Genomic DNA, 10868 nt, shown 5'->3' with positions numbered 1-10868 from the left:
TTAAGAATGAGAAAGAAGACATCAACATTGACCTTGCCATAACAAATGATTATAAAAATATTATAAATAACTGTATACCAACAAATGAGGTAACTTAGATAAAGTAGACAAATTAATAGAGGCATAAATCTACTCAAAATGACTCAAGAAGAATTAATGCCAACCTTCACAAACTAGTTCACAAAAAATAAGGGCAGTTTTCCAGAAAGGGAGAATACTCATGAGGAAAAAACAAAAGATAATGGATAATTTTTGTGGCGCTTATATTCTAATAAAGGAAGAAAGTCAAAATAATAAATGAAGCATCTAGTATGTCAGGGAGTGATAGATTGTACATGAAAATATAAGCATGCTGAAGGGAGTCATGCATAGGTAGGCAAATGCTCTGTCTTTCTGTCTATCTGTCCATCTGTCTCTCACTCTATTTCTTAGTTTGTTGAGATAGAATCTCAATATGTAGCTCAGGCTGGCTTCAAACTCCCTACTTTTCTCCTACCTCACCTTCAAAGTGGATTACAGGCATGTACTGCCACATCAATTGAGTATATATTTTTAAAATACATTACAGTGATGTTATTTATGAAGGTTATTATGTGATGGTTGAAACAGAGCATCAACATGCTATCACTAAAACCAGAGTAATTATAGCAATGTTTAAAATCTTTTTAAAAATCTATATTATTTTTTATCCTTATCAAACCAGAACATGGCACTCTTTTTGAAGAAATCTTCATTTCAGGAATAAGAGCTTTTTAAATTTGTCCTAGTTCCATTCTGCTCCATTCTTCTTTTAATGCTTTGTTTATCTGAGGATGAATTTCAACAGGTTGAACATCAGGAAGTGGTCTTTCTTTCAGCATCTGCATATGTTGTGAACATCATCATTTTTTTTCTAGAAAGGCAAGCAGAGATTCTTCTTATAAAGATGTGGCTGTAGTCATTAATTCAAGCTGCTGTTCTTGTATTTTTTCAGCCTTTCAGTTTTTCAATCTGTGGAGTGTATTGTTGCTACATCCTATTGCCATCATCACAGACAGCAGTTAGGAAATTCTTTTTGTTTCTGTGCTAATGTATCAGTAAGCTCCTTAAAATACCGGAGAATGCCTTCCTTGTCACCTTGGATCATTTTCTCTGAATAAGACTTTTGTTATTGTATCTTTTCAATGTTTCATCTACATTAGTTAGTTGTTTAAGAATCTTTGCAGCATGTGCTTTTCTTTCATGTAGACACTCTGAAGTCATCTATAGGATGAACATGATGTTGACCAATAATGAGACAATTACTATCAACTAATTTTTGTCAGGCAGACAATCAACATACACTGGTTGTATTCAGGGCAGGAGACAGTATCTGGAGGGTCTTCTTGCTGGGACTTAATACAAAATAAACAGGTAAAGATTTGATACTAGTTGGAGCAATTCTGATAATGCTTCTGTAATTAAGGCACATGATTGAAATTACTAAAGGCCTACACATACAAAGGTTACCAGGTGCAGCCAGAAACTGGTGGCTTTCACCCGTCATCCTAGCTACTCAAGAGGCTGAGATAAGAGGATCCCTGTTCAAAGCCAACCCAGGCAGGAATGTCTGTGAAACTCTTACATCCAATTAACCACCAGAAAACCAGAAGTGGTACTGTGACTCAAAGTGGTAGAGTGCTAGCCTTGAGCAAAAGAGCTCAGTGACAGCACCCAGGCCTTGAGTTGAAGCCCCATAACCAACAACCAAAAAAAAATATTACTAGATGCCTGCAGAATGTTTTCCAAACCATTTCTACAAAATGTGTGAAACCATGTTAGTACACAAGGAACTTCAAAAATACTGTAAGAAATGGGGCATGTTTCCTCATCCCCAAAATGGTGCATTTCCTGGCTGGAGACATGGCTTAACAGCAGAGCACCAGCCAACCAAGATGAGCAAGTGTGAGGACCTGAGTTCAAACCTCATTACTGACAAAAAAAATGTGCATTTACTTTTTTGTTGTTAATTTCCTTGTTTGGATACTGAATATCCTTTATCTCCAACTTTTTCTGATTCTTTTATTCTTTTTGGTGACAAGGCAGATTTGTAGGGTGGATTATGTCTTAATGGAAATATTTATAATTAGATTCATTATGATGAAATGGAAATTATTATTTGAACCTAGAGGATGGACTGAGGGTAAGGAGATCTATCTTTTTTAGGACAATTCCAATGCCTGTATTATAGATTTTTTGGAAGTTGATAATGGTTGTAGCTGGTTGATCTTTATTTGTTAGAATTTTTACTGTCATTGAAATCATGGTAAGTAAATGATTGGTATTATAGCTAGGAGAAATGAAACTCAGAAAGATAAGAAATGTAATTTTATTTGTCCTTTTGGGTCAGGATAGTTTCTGAAACTGTTATTTGATGGTTGGAGATGTTTCAGGGAGCATATAGCCAAATTAAGTCTAGAAAGTGGATGCTGTATTTTAACTGGCTGATAGTTTTATAAGTCATGATAAGCAGTGAATTAGCTGTTGTGACTAAACTTAAGAGAATTTGGAAATATATGAAGAACACAGTTTTAAGGTTATAGGTTATTACATTTAGATCTATTACAATCTAAAGTTGACATATTTAGGTAAAATGATGTCACTAACAGGAATGTTTATAGGGGTAATATTGTTAAAAATGAAAAATTTGTTGAGACATTTTATATTTTGTATTTCTTAGGTTTGAACTCAGTTCCTCATGCCAATCAAGTATTCTACCAATTGAGCCATGCCTCCAATCTTTTTGCTTTTAATTTTTCTGAGTCTGGCATTTTGTGGGGGGCCAACTTCAGGTAGCAATACTCTTGCCTTTGCTTCCTATATAGCTGGGATTAATATCACTACCAACATGCCTCTCTTAGTTGCAAAATATTTTATTGAATTTACTGTATTGTGTAGATGTAGAGTGCAAACATAAGGCTGAGGAATAAAAGGTGGACTGGAAGCTATAGCAGATAATTTCCTTTCCTTTCCTTAGCTATCAAGACCATTTCATGGTATATCCCCTGTTATGTGCCACTGCATTTACCTTCACATTCTGTGTCCAATCAATAGAACCAGCCACAAAGTTCCCCTGAGACACCATTATCTTCCAGTCTTATCCTTTTTATTTCCCTTGCTTAACCACAAAACTCACTAGGTGCTGCCCATGAACCACTCACATCCATACCTCAGCGCTTTCTTATATTTCTCTAGGAGCCACTTCAATGGCTCTGTGAAAAGATGTATACCTCCCTTTTGAGGCTGGAGTTTTAGAGCCCAAACTGCCATGTTTTCACATGTGCTAACCACTTACCGCATAAATGCCAAAAAAATAATTGTGATAAAGAGTAATGATAAAGATCCAGAAACACAACAAATCACAGAAAGGGTGGACAAATGGACAAATGCATGAAACTGCAGAGTTATGTCCTGTGACAGGACATAGCTAGCAAGATCAATAGAAAGCCTGCAGATTGGGAGATCTTCACTGGCCATACAACAGACAAACCTCTTATATCTAAAATATACTTAGAACTCAAAAAATTAAATCCCCAAAAACCAAATCCTCAAAGAAACATTTGCCCCAGTAATAAGTGGACTAAAGCCTTTTTTCTTTTTCTTTTTTTTTGCCAGTCATAGGGCTTGAACTCTGGGCCTGGACGCTATCCCTCAGCTCTTCAGCTCAAGGCTAGCATTCTACCACTTGAGCCACAGCACGATTTCCAGCCTTTTATGCTTATGTGGTGATGTTGAGGAATTGAACCCAGGGCCTCATGCATACAAGGCAAGCAGTGTACCACTGAGCCACCTTCCCAGCCCTGAACTAAAGACTTAAAGAGAGACTTCTCTGAAGAGGAAATAAGAATGGCCAATAGACACATGAAGCAATGCTCAACTTTAGCCATAAAAGAAATGCAAATCAAAACAACATTGAGATTCCACATCACCCCCAGTTAGAATGGCTATAATCAAGAAATCTAATAACAACACACGCTAGAGCAGATGTGGGCAAAAGGGAACACTACTGCATTGTTGATGGGAATACAAACTTGTTCAACTACTCTGGAAAGCCGTATGGAGGTTCCTCAAAAGACTACTCATGAAGAACCCCTATGATCCAGCAATCCCACTTTTGGGCATTTACCCAAATGATCACAAACAAGGCCATACTAAAGCTACCAGCACAACTATGTTTATTGCAGCATTATTCACCATAGCTAAGATACAGAACCAACCCAGATGCCCCTTAGTTGATGAATGGATCAAGAAAAAAAATAGAAGTCTATGCTTCCATCAGAAAGAATGACACTGCCACATTTGTAAGGAAATGGAGGCAAAAATCATATTAAATGAAATATGCTAGACCCAAAGAAACATAGGTCCCATGGTTTCCCTTATTTGCAGTAATTAGATACATCTAGGATAATCCTAGCTGATAGCAGAATAGCTCAGCAGCTATGTACAAATGACCATGTAAGATGATGCTAAGTGAAATGAATTCTAAGACATGATCACAAGAGGTTTTTCCTTATTGTTGTTGTTTTTAATGTACTATGTGATTTTTTGTTTCTTTTGTATGTTCTTCCCCCTATGGTGTTTTGGGGTATTTTTGGTTGGTTGTGGGACTTGAACTCTGGGCCTGGGTGCTGTCCCTGAGCTCTTCAGCTCAAGGCAAGTGTTCTACTACTTGAGCCACCGTGCCATTTCTGGTTTTCTGGTCATTAATTGAAGATAAGGGTCTCATGGACTTGCCTGCCCAAGCTGGCTTTGAACTGTGATCCTCAGATCTCAGCCTCTTGCATAGCTAGGATTACAGGTTTGATCCACCAGCATCCAGAATACTGTATTTGATTTTGGTACTCTGGTATTGTATATACATTTATTTGAATTAGATAAGGGAAGGGGAACAACAGAATGGTAAGACAAAGGATAAGGGGGAACCAATGCAACAGCGATATACACAGATAATATGTTGGAATTGATCTCTACAACTTGAGGAAGGGTGTTAGGGGAGGGATAGTGGAGAAAATTGAGGGAAGGGGTAACAAGTTTGACAAGAAATGTACTTATTACCTTGCTTAACCCCTCTGTACATCACCTTGACAATAAAAAATAAATTAAAAAATAAGAAAAATAATAAAGTGAATTTTTATATAAAAAAGAGTAAAGAAAGGAAGTTCATTATATAGCCAACCATGTCCACCATTGAAGTACAGGTTTTCTATGTGCTGTAGGTTTTCAAGACAAAGAACTGGGGCTAGGAGGAGATATCCCTCTAGATTTGCATAAATATTAAACATCTTTGTTTGGGGTGGGGGTTCCAGAGAAGTTGTTATCACTGTTATTACTGGTCCAAGCAAACAACTTTTTGCCTGACAGGTAATCTGTTCTGAGGAGACTCTATTGTTCATTCAAAGCAGTTTCTGGTTCTTCCTTCATCATAAAGAAATTATTGATCAGTCCTGTCTTTCCTGAACCCCAAGGTGGTTGTGAAGTGACTCTAGAGAGGATGGCTAAGAGTAGAGACCCAAACAAAATGGAGACAAGGATGCCTCCTGATTTCAGTTAATTTATGAGCCCAAGTAAGGAGTTAGCACTTTCAATAAAAGAAACTTAAAAGCACCTGTTATTCTCTGGCTGAACTCACCCTAAATCTACAACAAGCCTGTATTCTTGTCTCTTGTGGTCATAGTGTGAGAGCCTAAGTATAGATTGAAGGAAAAATTATGAAGCACCAGGAGAGGATTGCCCAGTGGGTGCTGGGGCCTTTACTAAGAATTCAGCTAATGCAGAGGTGGTGTGTGAGAACAGATCTCTTTCTTTTAGTACATTCTAGTCTGTTTGCACTGCACCTGACTTGCTCAGCTAAAGCCAAAGGAAAGAAATCAGATTAATGCTGGGGCCACAGGACAGTGTGGAGAAGGTGGAAAGTAGATCTGCAGGGACAAGTGGGAAGTATAAAAGAGGATAAAAATGCTCACTTCTTTTTTTCTTACTGGTCTTTCTTCTTTCCTACCCCTGCTCTTATTTCTTCTCTGGCTCCTCCTCCTTCTTCAGTTTCACTTTGATACACAACCACACACACACACACACACACACACACACACGTGTGCACACACACGACACATTCAAGCATACACAGGCCATAAAGGCATCTAGTTAATTTACAAGATTAATGTCATTTGTTGCCTTCTGTGATTGCAAATGGACCTTTAAAGATCATTAGCAGTGCCCTAAGACTTGGCTTGTCTGAAAATGAAGTGGAGCTTCAGGCTGGCTGAAAAGAAAGCTAGATGGCTTTCCCAAAGCATTGCACTCTGGAATAGTCAATGTCTGAAATTATGTCTCAGTCTGGTGATTTGATATGCCCATGGGGAAGCATTTATTTTAGGTGGCAGCCATCCTTTTGACAGCCTGTCTCATGGGAAGCCATTATCATCATCAACATATTTTAAATTCTGGAGCCATTTGCATCTGTCTCTGAATCTTTTAATTGAATAATAAATAATGTTGAGCTAGCAGGCTAAGGGCTGGTGTAATTCCAGGGGTGATTGATTTTCTGCAAAATTAATCAAAAAGACTTACAAATCAATTGTAGGTTAACATAAATTACAAGACAGAATAATGATTTCAAAGAAACAGTTTAAAAGAATATAATGAACCAACAGGAAATGGTTTTGATGTGACTATCAACAATTGTGAAAAGAACTAGAATTTTTACATCAATATTGTGATCATTACACATAGGAAGCAAATTTGTTGGGTAAAATATACTCTCTTATTGTGTTTTTTTCTCAGCATTCATAAGAACTAGTCAAAGACTTTCCTTTGGAGCAATTTATTAAAAAATATTCAGGCAGGGCACCGGTGGCTCAAGTCTGTAATCCTAGCTACTCAGGAGGCTGAGATCTGAGGATCACGATTCAAAGCCAGCCCCGGCAGAAAGTCAGTGAGACTCTTATCTCCAATAAAGCACTAGAAAACCAGAAGTGGCACTGTGGCTCAAGCGGTAGAGCGCTTGTCTTGAGCTGAAGAGTGCAAGGACAGTGCCCAAGCCCAGAGTTCAAGCCCCATTACCGACAAAAAAAAAATTAAGATACTGCAATGATATCCAGGTAACTAAATAATACAAATGAAGTTCAAAAAAGAAGCAACTTTTAATAAGTTAGAATGCTTTGCTTTGTTTTCCATGAGTGTAAACCATGGGTTTGTTTAAGGTAAAACTGAGAATTGTATAATTCTTGTGCTAAGTTAGAAGATCTTGTATGCTGTTGCACAATGGGGTTTCAAGGTTTGAAGCAAGCCTGAGCAGAAAATTGCTTAAGACTCCATCTTAATAAACTAGCAAAAAGCCATGCTAGAGGCATGGTTCAGGTGGTAGAGAGCATCAGATTAGCAATTGAGCTAAGTGAGTACATGGCTGTAAGATCAAACCTTACTAACCCTCCTCCCAAAAATGTCATCAACAAGAAGGGTCTTCCAGTCTCTGGAAAAGACAGAATCTTAACTTCCATAACACCAGCTGTTCAGCATAGCTGCCTAATCGTCTCTCCACTGACCAGCCCTTCATAATCTTTTACTTCTCTGACTCTCAGCTCCTACTTCCCTCTCCTTACTGTCTCATTCTCCTTTGAAAACACCTAGTCTCCTTGTGTCAGTTGCAAATTAGAGTCCATTCTTTCCCTCCCTGTCAGAATTACTGAGTAAAGTTTGTTTCCATCATCTTAACTAATATTCAGCTTTATACTTGACAAAACAACTCAGACTCTAGGGACTCTCAAGAACTAGAAGTCCTGACACTTTCTCCATCAAAAGCTTGGTTAAATGGTTTTATCTTCTTATTTTAACTGCATCAGTTCTATCAAACCTCAGAAGCAAAATATTATGTAAAAGAATAAATCAATCCTGTAAAAGATCCAGCTTGAACTTGGAATTATTTATACAAATGGATTTTGCAACCAGTTTGCAAAATCAATACCATTTGCCAACAATTTTAGTTATTTGGAGGAGAACCTGTGGAAGGCTTTTGAGAGTATATTATTTTTTAAGATTTTATATATGTATATATTATTGTTATTGTAAAAGTGATGTACAGAAGAGTTACAGTTACATAAATCAGTACTGAGTACATTTCTTTTTGAATGTCACCCATTCCCTTGTTCTCCTTCAGTCGCTTTCTCTAAGATGTTCTTTCCTGTCCTCACCCACAAGCTGTACAGTTCATTTTCAACACAGTGTCTAGTGAGTACCACTACTGCATTTGTTCTCACATTGTCCCACCCTTTCTATGCCTCCCCTTACCTTCCAAAGACAGGTAAACTTACAAAGAAGACAAAAGGTAAAGAAGACAAAAACAGCAGCAAAGAATAAAAAACCTCTTGGGCTGGGAATGTGGCTTAGTGGTAGAGTGCTTGCTTTGCATGCATGAAGCCCATGGTTCAGTTCCTCAGCACCGCATAAACAGAAAAAGAAGTGGCACTGTGGCTCAAGTGGTAGAGTGCTATCCTTGAGTAAAAGAAACTCAAGGCCAGTGCACAGGCCATGAGTTCAAGTGCCAGGACTGGCAAAAACACAAAAACAAAAACAAAAAAAACCCTCTTATTTCCATTTCTTGGTGTTCAATTCTATAAATAATTATTTGTATGATAATATGCATATAGCTTGTTTTTGCACATAGGTTTTGTGACAATCTCCCACGAATAACCTCCTTTGGTGTTACCTTTAAAAAAAAGAAAAAAAAGCAAGCTAAATAAGGAGGAAAAACCTAGGAGAGAAACTCTTACCACATTTCTGAACTTGCTATGTTCCCATGAGATTTTAAGTAGATTTTCAGTCTCAGGCAAATGTAGAAAAATCATCTCATTTGGCTGAAATGAGTGAAATAATACGAAAATTGGAAATAGAAGAAATTGCACTTTTAATTAACATTTTAAGTTTCTATAAAGCTCTGTAAAATATAACCAGACATTTGACACTCTGTCCTTGCCATCTATTGAATGTATAGAAGATTAAAGTACAGAAATAAGATCATACTAGGGTACTGATTATGAGTAGAATACTATCCTAAGACAATGAAAATACTGCCTTACACATGTGCTTCTGCTCATGCTTCTGAACTCATGCAAGTCTATGGGCCTAGTTTGCTCTGCTCTATATGTTAGGATAGTTTCTATCTCAGAGAAAACCCTTTCACCCTGGGACTACACATAAACTATCCTCTGCCTGGCACACTTTGCTCCCACTGTGGCAACAAATATTTCAGTAAAGCATCAGCTCATTGTAACTTAGTAGCTTTTCCTGAACTCAACTAGGTTACCTGTCCTGGTAATTATTTTATGTGCTACCATCCCAATGATGATTCTTCAATGCAATTGTACCTTTCTTCATGTCTATTTGATGTAAACTATGAGCTTCCTGAGGTAAGGAACCATGTATAAGTTTTTAATTTTTCTTCCCAAATCCAAATATATAAAAATATTTAATAAATATTTATTTGGAAAAAATTAAATATATGGAATGGGGTCATTTTATGGTAGACATTGAAAACAAAGAAGATATTACAATTGAATATACAATGAGCAATAAAATACATGTGTGGAGATACAGTAATGAAAGAATTTATAGAGAGTATTTATCTATCACCTGTGTGACCTATATTTGTATAACATTAAATTGTGTTTAGGCTTATATTTCAGTCAGAGTTAGATATAAAAGAGAATAGGATTAAGTAGAGTTTGATGTAAAATATAGTAGAATAATTAATTGTACAATAAGGATGGAAAAGATAGAAATACAGTTATAAGTATAAAGAAAAAATGTTTTAATAAAAATGAGGTTCTCAAATCAAAGTTATACAAATTATGAAAGGACAATGACCAAAGAGAAAGATCAATACTTATAATTGCAAAATCTCATATATAAGAGACAGAAATTAAGGCAATAACTACTGTTTTCACTGTATTTGATGTTAGTATAATTTGGAGAGGGGAAGGGGAAAAACAAATTGTTTAAATAGGGATACAGGTGGACCCATTGCAACAATGAGATGTACGAGACATTATGTGGGAAAAACGAACTTTACAACTTTGGCGCAGGGGAGCTGGAGAGAGAACAGTGGGGTGATAATAAAGAATGAAGATTTTTAAAAAAGAAATTAAGGGAATCACTAGAGATGGTTTTAAACACTCAGTCCATCCACTTCATTGAACAGATAAAAATGAAGACTTTCTGTTGCCACCATCAGACAAGTTAGAAAGTCTGAGTTTCTTCAACCCCTATATTCAAAATTTACAGTTGCCAAGTCTTCAGAGATGCCGCTCAGAATTCTGCATATAGCAATAGTCCTGAAGAGAAACTGGTCAATCTGGCTCTATTTCATATCTGTGTTAATAGATTCTTTCTCCTAAATGTATTTTCTTATTTTACCCAAGAGGGTTATAATTGTTTGTATCACCTGGGATATCAGATAACATTTATGAGGTTCTCATTATATTTGATGCAGAGCTCCATTATTTAGGCACAATTTCTTTACAATGACTCTACAGGGGCTTAAATAGTATTGCTGCCATTTGGTTTATGAGGTCCCTGAAATGAAGACCTTAAGAGCCTTCATAAAATATATACTTGGAAATGATAAAATATACAGGTCTCTAGGTATTCATAGCCAGTGAAATCAAAGGAGAATATTCTTAGGAGAGGATCACATAGGCACAATAGCTGTGTGCATCTGACCATATAAAATGTTTATTGAAATGAACACCAGGAAGTGGACAAAAAGAGATTTTGGTTTGTTGCTTTTTTTTTTAATTTTGTTTCACTGTAAAGATGCTGTACAGAGGGGTTACAGTTACATGAGTAAGGTACATCTC

General features: G+C 36.7%; 1 pseudogene; it reads right to left on the bottom strand.

The window, feature by feature from the left end:
- Positions 1 to 503: 503 nt before the first annotated feature.
- On the bottom strand, positions 504 to 1866 carry LOC105980401 (annotated as a pseudogene).
- Positions 1867 to 10868: the final 9002 nt, after the last annotated feature.

Source organism: Dipodomys ordii, unplaced genomic scaffold (assembly GCF_000151885.1).
Source record: "Dipodomys ordii isolate 6190 unplaced genomic scaffold, Dord_2.0 Scaffold9, whole genome shotgun sequence".
NCBI lineage: Eukaryota > Metazoa > Chordata > Mammalia > Rodentia > Heteromyidae > Dipodomys > Dipodomys ordii.
This window is presented reverse-complemented; position numbering and strand designations above follow the sequence as displayed.